Source organism: Aphis gossypii, chromosome 3, assembly GCF_020184175.1.
Source record: "Aphis gossypii isolate Hap1 chromosome 3, ASM2018417v2, whole genome shotgun sequence".
Lineage (NCBI taxonomy): Eukaryota > Metazoa > Arthropoda > Insecta > Hemiptera > Aphididae > Aphis > Aphis gossypii.
In genome coordinates this window covers 23304031-23316018 of record NC_065532.1, presented here as the reverse complement: position 1 = coordinate 23316018, position 11988 = coordinate 23304031, and the positions used below count along the sequence as shown (strand labels likewise).

General features: G+C 27.8%; 1 long non-coding RNA gene across 1 annotated transcript in view; it reads right to left on the bottom strand.

The window, feature by feature from the left end:
• Positions 1–355: 355 nt before the first annotated feature.
• Positions 356–11988, bottom strand: part of LOC126550623 (uncharacterized) — a 37288-nt gene continuing 25655 nt past the window's right edge. The window contains exon 4 of the long non-coding RNA XR_007604700.1: positions 356–513. This is a non-coding gene — a long non-coding RNA (uncharacterized LOC126550623). The remainder of the gene's footprint in view (positions 514–11988) is intronic.

Here is an 11988-nt window from a genome sequence, read left to right as displayed (position 1 = left end):
ATATATTTTGTGTTTAACAAATATATAATATGTTTAGAAATGTCAAATGACTAATTAATAATAAACAGTTCACATCGAAAATTATTAAAACTATGGTAATGTCTAATGGTGAAAAATGTGTAATAGTATAATGTATGTAATATGGTTCACTTGGTTCAATAGGTATTATAAAAAAATATAGTATGATTATATATTTATTTAAAATTTAAAGCTTATAAATAGAAAACTATACGTATATACTATTGAGAAAAATATTTCAAATTATAGATATAGGTACTTATATATTTTCTAGTAGATATACGAGTAGTTATATTATATATAGTGAGCAGTTAACCAACACATTTAAAGCCTATAAATACAAAACAATTTTTTTTCAATTATATTTGTTTGATAGAGTTGTAGATATCTTTAATTCGTTGAACAATATACTTACATTGTTAATTTCTGCTCTTATGTTTGAACTTTTGAGACTTTGACTATAGATACTGACGGTAATTTCTAGTTAGCAATAACCTACGGTAATTATTAAATTTTAAATTTTATCGTGTTAGAATAAATTATTATAGCATATAGTATAGTCATTTAGTTTTCGCTATTGCTTGAAAATTGTGTATGTAAATTATTGTGCCACTCCTCAATGATAATTATATAAAATGCATAAAAATTATAGACATAATAACATTAATTACTAGAAAAGTGTTTAGGTATAATTCACACGATGGAATTTATTAAAGCATACATACCCTCGCTAAAAAAAGTTACTGAGGAATACACGCATAACACGATAGCGTTTTTGGTGTCTAATAAATTAATATATGAATCTATAATATCAAGAGCTTCATTGTTACTTATAAATTATAACTATATTTATTCGAATGTTGAAAAAAAACAACATTTTTAGGTATAATGTTGTTCAAGAAAGGTGGTCAACAACAGCAAAACGTTAACCGGTCACATGACAAACGATAATTCTGAAGACTAGAAGGAAATAATTATGGGTGGACTTAAGATTTTTTTCTTTAATAAGACAAGTAAAGACGATAAAACGCGAGTATACTACAACCAAAAGTATTTAAATAAGCTTGAAAACGAATGGATAATATTAAATAATATGCAAAGAAAAGGAGAGTTAAAATTAATTAAAATATTCGAATACCTACTGCACTTTTGGTAATTTGGATTCGTAAACTATTTAGAAATTAAAACTGGAATTTACAGACCAACCTTAATGAATTTATGTAAAATATTATTTTGTGGCACTGTACCAGCTGAATATTTATGGTTTTCGTGATTATATAGCCACAGCGCATAATGTATGTTATAATATCATGTTGTGCATAATAAATTTATAGTGAATTTATGGGATTTGGAACTTTAAACATAGTCATATACGCGTATTATATTATAGGTAGTATGAAATTTAAATCCAATTGTCGAATGTCATACTATTAATTATTATAAACAATAATTTATACCCTCCCCTCCCCGCCAACACATACTCGCACGCACAGACCGTTCGTTGACGAATAAACACAAACAGTCATACTACGCGAATCGAAATTATTAAAAAATAAAAACCACATATTTTTAATAAATGCGTTGACACGTCAATTAATATTAGGTTGCATACTAAATTTTTTTTCCTAGCGAGCACAACACACTAAAACTACACGCCGTGTTTACAAAATAGACGCGCCATGAATAATTATGCAAATGGTTTTATTCCATTTAATATATATTTTGGCACGCGCGTGGTCTATGATACAATACTATTAAAAAGATGTGGTTAGTAATATTTTAATCGTTCGAACCGCGACGATTGAAAGTCTACGGTCGAGTCCGACAGAACTCATCATGTAGTTTCGAAATATGCGCGCTCGACCGGTGTTTATATATTATATTTAGATACAATAATAATATTATTAATCGTCATCTTCTCCAGATAAATAAGTATAATCAATGGTATTACTTAATGATTTAAACGGAAACAAATAAAGTTAGCTCAATTTAAGAAAATACACATATTATGTTTAAAACTTTAAACGGAAACCAATTATTAGACAACTACCGACGTAGATTTTCTCGTTTCAATAAAGTACCTAAATAATATTATAATGATTGGATCATTGTTTTATGTACAGGCAATATAACTACATCCGTGTAGTTATGAAACACTATACAATATATTATAGGCTCTTCATGGAAAAATATCAAAACCTCACAATAATGTTTTTCGTCGTTAAAATAATATATATATATATATTTTTTACCTTTTATGTCGATTATTACTTAGGAATACAAGATTCAAGATGCTCTATCCGAAAATCAACCTGGTCAGTAACTGGTATTTTGAAACAAAAATTTCTTATTGCGACAAAACTTTTCTTTTGTAAGTAATACTAAAAAATTACAAAAAGCTATTTAAAAAGTCGAAATAAGCATGGTTTTAATTGGTTAACTGATTATTGAACCTTGCTTTTAAAATTCGAATGGGATTTACATTTTAAAAAAATATGTATATTTTTCTTAATAACTAGAACATATTTTCCATCATTTAATCGATATGAGTATATACATATAATTAAATTTCTATCCTTCTACTTTCTATGTTATTAGCTTAAAATTTAAAAGTATATAATTATGTTAATTATTGAAATCGGTTATTATTAGTACTCATCGAGAACTTATCAATAGAGTTACATACAATATATTAATTATACACCGTATAATATACTATCTGGGCACTACGGTCATTGCCGTTACGAAAATAAAATTGTGTAAAATATGATATTCAGAGCCGAATAAGTGATCTAGAAAAAGTATCTGGCTACACGATACAATATCCTTTTAGTTTAGGTATATCTATATAGCTACTTGATACTTGATACTTTTAAAATTAATAAAAAATTCAAGATACTCTAAAAAAAAGTTGTTCAGTATTTTACAGTACAGTAAACATAAAGAATAAAATAAAAGAGTTTTTGGAACAATTTCACTGAAGGGCCTCAGAAAAAATTCAAATTATATTTAAATTAAAAAATACACACACACATACACACTTACATATATATATATATAATATGCATATATGCGTTAGTATTTTGGTAAAGTCTGGATCTATTGATAGATACACATTTGTTTGTGTTCGATACTGTCTTCCGACTCTGTTATTAATATCAATATAATATTATTGTCTAGGCTATTTATAGGCGCATGTGGACGACATTATCAATCACGCCGACGCCTACACGCAATAAGTGCGGTGATCGGCCCCGTCGATTATAATCTACGCGAGTAAAAGGCAATGCGATGTACGTGTGCGTGCAAACGATCTACAGACAAGTCAATCGCATTGGTATTTCTGAAATTTTTTACCTACAGTAATCCTTTATCGGAGGATGTGCACCTCTAAGGTAATTTTTCAAGTCTGCATTCCCGTATAAGAAGGGCTCACACGGGGATTTGTCAGATCGAACGTCTTACTTATTTTTTTTTGTTTCTACACGGTCGCCGCCGGACCTACAGAAAATAAAATCTAATTTTTATAATCGAATGCGATAGTAATAATAAAAAAAGTCATACTTTGAATTTGTCTTAAAAAAAAAAAAAAACAGCCGATAGCACGACGTAATCGAAATACGCGTATTTTACGCACACGGCTTAATATATTAGGACGGGGTATAAGTCCGCTGCTGGCGTTTTTGTTTTTCGATTTGCGACTCCGCGCGCAGGATCAGCTATATACGGGTATAATATTATTATTATTGTTATTGATATAATATTGTTATCGTCGTCGTCGTCGTCATCGTCCTGGGCACACCGAATTATTAGAATATATACTATTAGAGAGACGAAGAGTGAAAACACCGAGCCGGGAATGACGAAAAAATAATAAAAATATAATAAACGAATAAAATAAATAAAAACTCACACGTCACACACACGCGTAAAACCGTGTGCGTAGTCTCTTACACGTTCGTCCTCGGCGGTGGCGGAGGAGTCGAATCGGCCGCCAATGGGGTGCCGCGAAAACGCGGTCCGCGCGCGCCGTCCCGGTCGCACACGACGAACAGTGAACGCACACCCCTTCGGCCGGCGGGACACGGGCGCGCGGCCGATCATCTCTCGCGTGGTCGTCGTCGTCGTCAACAGTGTTTACGATTGCCGTCGCGAATTCCTTCTTCGCAGTCGTCGTCGTCGCCGCCGCCGCTGCCGTCAAATGGCAATTTGATTTTTCGTCAAAAACATATTATATTATAATATTATATCGTCGGCGTTTTACGATACCTAATAATAATTATTTATTATTATTAAATTAAATTAAATCACCGTTAATAAAACATAAAATATATAGTTGCACTACACGCAGGTCAGTATTATACATAATATAATATTATAATGTTCTATATATGTTATCGTGTACTCGTATTATAATATTACGCGAGATGCCCACGACTGATGTGTGTATTTGACGAGTAAAGCCCGCGACGACGATCGTAAAATCACGTCTCGAATAGTCTGCACGGCGAGTCCGTCGTTTTCGTATATATGAAATTTTTGCACGTCTCGCGAATTTCGCGAATAAAAATATAATATAATGTGTTCTATTACCGTCGAATATCGGTCTCGTTTTATTACTGTAGTCTTAGCCGGCGATCCGCGAAAAGGTGGCGATTACCTAGCTGGTTAGCGTGTACTGTACCCACTATTTGTGCACGTCGATCATCAGCAAAATATGTTCGTCAAATACACGAGTCGTGGGAATCCGGATTGATAACAATGTGTAGGATCTATATGCACACGAAATCATTATACGTACATATCAAATGATATTTATATGTACGTATATGAGTATTGCATGTTGACGTGTGGACGAATGGTTATCGGTGTGGAATTTTCGGTTTTTCCTCTCGATTAAGCCCGGGTCAGAGGGGGGGATACTTTCAAAATTTATCGGCCAACGTCGATGATTTGCGCGCCTATATCGGAGTTTAGAATATCGTGTGTACCTATAATATTTTAGTGAACCTATCCGTCTAAACGATTATTGTATTACACATATGTAATATGTATGTATAGGATATCGCGATCTGACTTATACAGCTGCCACTGTAAGGTAAACTACACACACATTATACACATATTTTGATAACAAAGCGATTTAGATAGTATATAATTGAACAGGTACGTGTATAATTTAATAACTGAATCACTGAATTTACTAACTACTTACTTACTTTTGTAACTCATTTACTAGAAATAAACAATTATTTCATTTAGTTTTGGAGTACAGGATTTAGAACATATTACAATTTTACAAGCCATTATAAAATCATTATGAAAACATTATAATGATAATATGAAAAAAGATTATAATTTCTCAAATTATAATTTAGTATATATTTAATATATACGTGTACCATTCATTTAAGTGATTTTTTAAATTCAAAACAGATTAACGAAGTTCGCGAATAGTTGATAATTCAAACTTACGAGAATGATTAATAAATAATACATACTATCAGTTATCACCAGCGTGGCTATTCGCGTAATACATTTAAGCGACGTACAAGAACATTAATATGTAGAAAACAATAATTATAAGAAATTAAAAATTGAGCTAAGACATATTCCTTTTTATTTTTTTTTATAATTTCATATTCACGATTTTAATATACGAAAATACAGTGAATAATATATTAGTGCTATATTATTGTGATACAATACAATACACGATATTTATATACTAAACTATAAATAGGTATTTTAGGAAGTGAAACACATACTTAATAATACTATTATGTTTCTATTGTATAGTTTTTTTATTTTCTAATGTAATAATACATTATATTTGTATTTAAACCGAACAGTTCAGGTTTATATATACATGAATAATTAGGTATGTAGTTATTATTACGAACATTACCTAGCAATAAAAATGTTGTCATCTTTGAAACGTTCAAATTTAAATAGGACGTTCTTTAAACTAAACGCAAGCAATTGAATACAATCACAATCATTGAAATATCTGACTTGATTCAAAGGTAAATAATGACGCAAAATAAAATAACCGTGTACTATAGTGTAACCATTATATTAATAATTATACTATACAATTTTTCTCATTGAAAAAATTGGTAAGTATAGCATTCGATTTAATAATAATAAGATTTCATTCAGTGACGCCGAGAACGCATTTAAGTGAATGCATTTGAACCACCTAAAATTGTGGGTTATGGTGAGGAAGGGTGGGTAGGTTAAATAATTTAACAATGATAGTAGTTAACTATACTATAGTTATACTATTACTATGGTAAGTATAAAGTAGGTACTATAGAGACTTAATCAGTTACCAGTTACGTATTACTTATAGGCAAACAAGACATGTAACCTAATGTTGGGTTATTGGATTCGACGAGAATTTAATCACTTTTTTTTTTTTTACTAAACTCAGCGCCACGTCTTTTAAAAATAAAGAATCGTTTACTTATGAAACCAATAAGTTGATTTTTATTACGTACGTTTTATGCGGAAATTTTAACGATATTTATTTTCCAGGGCGAACGGTCGAATGACTATCATACAAAACACATCATCGTTTATAATAGACCCTAGAATGACCGGCCTCGCTCATTCGTATATTTTTTTTTATGCGAAACACTATGTGGTCGTGTTATTTAAATTCGATTTCAGTCACCGTATAATATTATAACATACCGATAATATTATACAGATACAATGTATTACATCGATACTATTACATAATACACCCACGCGTTATTCATTTTATTTATTTACCTAAATTTAGTATATCCTTTTCTTATATAATAAGTCACCCACATGAATATCTATTATTCATATCTGCATAGTTGTCTAGATTTTACAATACTAAAAAAAAAAACTAACAATATAAATACGACGATTAAACCAATATTGATATACGAGTATACAGTGTTTGAACATTGAATTTTTAATTTGATGATAATAGGGAGTAGTCGAACTCACATAAGTCAAATAATAAAAATGCAAAACAAGATTGACAAATCAAATATTAACATAATATATTGTCAATTGACAACTGACAAGTAATAGGCAATAGAAATTATTACACAAATTTAGCTGCCGAATAACTACGTTTTACGTGGTGATGGAAAGTATAGTACACATGAATATAATACTTCTGTAAAATGAGCTTTCTGGATGTGATACGTAGTGTTGGATTTTTGATTTTAACATATTTATAATATCGTGCAAATGATTTACAAATATTTTTGTTTCTTATTAGCTAGAGAGGGATTTCTTATTATATTTTTAGAAATTGTGAGTGGTAGGTGTATATTTGAACATTATGATTGATCAATTTTTTTTTCTATAAATTAATAGTAAAAGTACTCTCAATTTATATAACAACATACAAATAAACTTAAGAAAAGGGTGGCCAAGTGAGTAACGCTCCACTGTGAAAATTGTTTAAATATCAATAGCTTTACCTAATTCAAAGTTTTAGATGCTAAATTGTTTTTAAAAACTTTTTTTAAAATAGGTATCTTGGTTTATAAAAAAAAAAATGTTAGTAAAAAATTAATTTTTTTATTTATCGTTATAAAATAAAATAATAAAATACAACATATAGGTACAATTTCTAGCACAGAGCTCTAGAAATTATTATTAAAAAAAAGGGGATGGTCAAGTGAGTAACGCGCTGCTATATAGTAGGTCACTATAATAGATGTATTAAATTTGAATCCAATGATAGGTTTATCATTGTATACGAAAAACGATTCCTAGTCAGCCTAGGATATATTTTCTAGTGTATAGTGGAAAAGAGTGGTTTATGTTTTAATGACCTGAATACCCAAAAATATAAGTTATTTTATAATTATTGTAAACCAAAAATATTGAAAATTTTGTATTACATTTTTCACTCCTATGTAGGTACTTAACAAAATTTTTTATAAATTTTACCTAACTACAAAATAATTTGAAAATATTTATGATTTTGACGAATTTTTGTCAATATTTGAACTTAAAACGCTAATAAAAAAAATTGTGTACATGTATTCTTATTATTTTTGAATCACTATAAGACTAACTTATGAGGAACCTTATATTAAATTTTAAACTATTTTGACTGAGCTAAAAAAATGTTATCAATATTTGTATAAAGAAAAAAAACTAAACAAAAACGAACATTTCAAATGTTTATAAATAGCATTAAAAAAAGCGAAATATTTTGAAAATCACGTAAAGAAATCTAAATAACTGATGACATTTTTACCATACCTTTTGAATAATAATAAATACTTAAAATTGTTTAAGGATGAATCGTTATCATCGTTACGCAACTTCGTAAAGATTTAATATTCAAACACTCAAAATATTTTTCCTATAATAACGCTTCGAGTTTTCGCTATAGCTATTGAAGGAAAATTCAGTGTTGAGTTTTTTAACTTTAGATATAAATACAATTTATAATACATTTTCGCGATTTTGACATATTTCGTAAAAAAATTGAAACTTTGAAACCTTATAAAAAAATTTGTGTCTAATGATTTTTGTTTTTTTTTTTTAACCACAGTAAGAACGACTTATATAAAACCTTGTATTACATTTTCAAGTTGTTTAGGCTATCCAAAATTTTTTTATCGATGCTTCAAAAAAAAAAAAAAAAATACTCAGAAAAACTAAAATTTCTAGCTGTCTATAAATAGCTCAAAAAAAATTAAGAATTTTAATCGTGAATAGATGACGCTATTATAAACATTTAGTGAAAAGTTCAAGTATTTACAGTGATTAATTATAAAACCATATTAAAAAATCGATTTTTTTTTTAAAACTGTTAGAAAATTCTTACTTTTGACCTCTATAATGCACCAAGAATATTCACTTTTCCATCGGAAACCACCCTCGAAGTTTAAAATTGAAGAATTATTTCGACAAGTTATGATGTACACAAACACACACACAAAAAAACACATTAATACATTCATCACTTCGTTCAGAATCTAAAATTTACAAACTTAATCCAAACTATTACAATACATTAATAAATATTTAAAAATAATACTTTAGTATAATAGACACGTTGTACGACATGAGTAATAACATACAAGTCGTCGTCGTATAATATACTATACGTATGTATTATATACATACTTAATTAAGTGTAATACCGTATTATACGCCTGTATTATTTTTAATTACTGCAAGAGTTCCATTTCTGTTGGGAGACCGTGTTGACATTTTATTGTTGTGGTGCACGGTATGTGACTACGTCAGAGAAAAGCACTCTCGACCGAGTTTATAGTATAAATATTATAATGGCGGACGTTTTGCGTTGTACGATTCGACCGATTGCGTTTAGAAAGTTTTAAGTTAAAAATATACGAAAATCACCTGAGGAATAGCATTCAGACTACTTCACCATCGTGATCATACCGTTTTGCAAAATCATTCAACAATATAAATTTACTATGTTCAATTTATTCATGATCATAATAATGAATTTAATACATAACTGGGAAAGTGCATATTATGATAAAATATTTTATGTTATATATTCTAAACAACGAAATTATAGTCTATTCGATAAATAAAAGTATATGTTTATATGCGTGTATAATTTCATGTACAAAATACATTTATACTGGTTTTTTTATTAAAAGAAAAAAATGTCTGTGATATTTGAACCCCTCCTGTGAAATTACTATAACTTGAAATGCGCGGATTACATTAAATGAACGGTTTAGAATGTGAGCAAGAAGATTTAGAAATCTAAGGAATCACAAATTTAGAAATAGACTTTTTTTAAAAGTATTTTGTATTAAGTTTGTTTATTTTCACTTCGTAATCGCGGCTATCAAAAAAATAGGTAGATACCAACTTGTTAAAAAATTGATTTTAACTATCCGTTGTTTTTTTTAAATGTTTAATAAGCTCGAAGATAAAAAATAAACTAAGTACGTTTCTATAATTATATACAAATTCAATAATGTTATTCAAAGTATGTGCAAGTATGTCATACTTCAATTTAATTAGTGTAGAATAAAAAGTGTAGGTATATTAAAATAAAAAATAGGTTCATTCGGGTTCATTTAATTTGTACGACCTATAACTAATGTGAATTTTTATTTTCACGACATTTCAGTTCACGCATGCTTAAATAAACTTTTTCGTTTGATTGAACTATTCAAAAGTGTCTACCTATATTATACTGCCGATTTTGGTAGTTTTTACGTTAATTTTTATGATAAATTTAAATATATAATTTCAAGGCTTTTTCTCAAACCACAATATATTAGTTTTAATTAAATGCATTGCTGGTTTTAATCGTGGTAATTTTATTAGGCTACATTTAATTTATTAACATAATTTATTTGCACGATTTTTGAAACTAAAAATAAAATGAAATTTATTATTAACAATTTTTTTTTTACAGTAATAACCGTAAGTCAACTAAATTTATTGATTCCTAACATTGCTCAATTGTAAGATTCGAAAATAATTTTAATAATATTGCATTGATTGTAAATAAAATAATGAACGAATATAGTTATAATCGCTAATATTATTATGTATCATGACATTATTATTTCGATAAATGTAAATTTAAACTTGTTTAGAAAAAAAATAAAAATGATCTCATAATATTATTTATATTTATTTGTGTAAAACATTGAAAAACTAGTCACTAACCTATGAATTCAATTCGTTTTGATAGAGATGATTTGTTAGCATAGGATATAATACATAAAATATTTTAAAAGTACCTTTCAAATGTAAATGTGTAATGTAAAAAATTATCGAAATTACATCTTCGGATGTCAGTTTAAAACTAATGCAAACATTTTCAGACGATAACAACCAGTTGACAAAAATTTAAACGCATTAACTACGACGACTTAAAAATATCTGATTGAAATAATTAGAAATGTATTTAAATTTTAGTTTAACTTTTAAGTTTTAACTGTCATATAAAAATATTATGAAGTAGTGTTATCAACAAACAACCACAGATATTGTTGTAAAATTATGATAAAATATATTAGTTGATTACCTATAGATTAATGTTGAATTATTTCTTGAAAAAAAAAAAAAATTGAAAATCGACTACTGCACTAACACTGATTAGCATAAAATAAATTTGAATTTTAACAAACTCTAAAAATTGTTTAAAAATCAATGACTTCACCTAATTCAAAGTTTTAAACGCTAAATTGTTTTTAAAAATTATTTATAAAATAGCTATCTTGTGTATAAAAAATAAATAAAATATAAAATTTATAATTTCTAGCACAGCACAGAATTCTAGAATTTTTTTTTTTTTTTAAAGGGTAGTCAAGTGAGTAACGCTTTTCTGTATAGTAATTAGTAGGTATTATGATATACGAAAAATGATTCTAAACGGAGATGATTTGTTAGCCTAGGATATAATTTCAATTGATTGGTAAAAAATATGGTTTATGTTTTAATGGCGTAATACACCAAAATTTAAGTTCTTTTCTAATTATTATAATCCAAACTTATGGAAAATTTCGTATTAAATTTTCAACTTTTAGCTCTTGTACAAACATTTTTATGAACTATACCTACAAAATAATTTGCAAATATTCTGCATGATTTTGACGAATTTTTGTCAATATTCAAACTTAAATGCTAATAAAAAAAATTAAGCCTATGTATTCTTATAATTTTTGAATTAATAAAAGACTATTTTCTGAAAAACTTTGTATTACATTTTCATGTATTTTAACTCAGCCAAAAAAAAAAATTCATCGATATTTATAAAAAAAAAAAAAACTAAAAAAAAAAATGAATATTATACGAGCATAAAATGCCTATAAATAGCATTAAAGTAAGCGAAATATTTTGAAAATTAAATCATGCAAAGAAAATGCCAATTTAAATAATCGGTCAAATTTTCGAGTATCTACGACTTATATAATTTTTGAATAATAATAAATACTTAAAACCGTTTGAGGATAAATC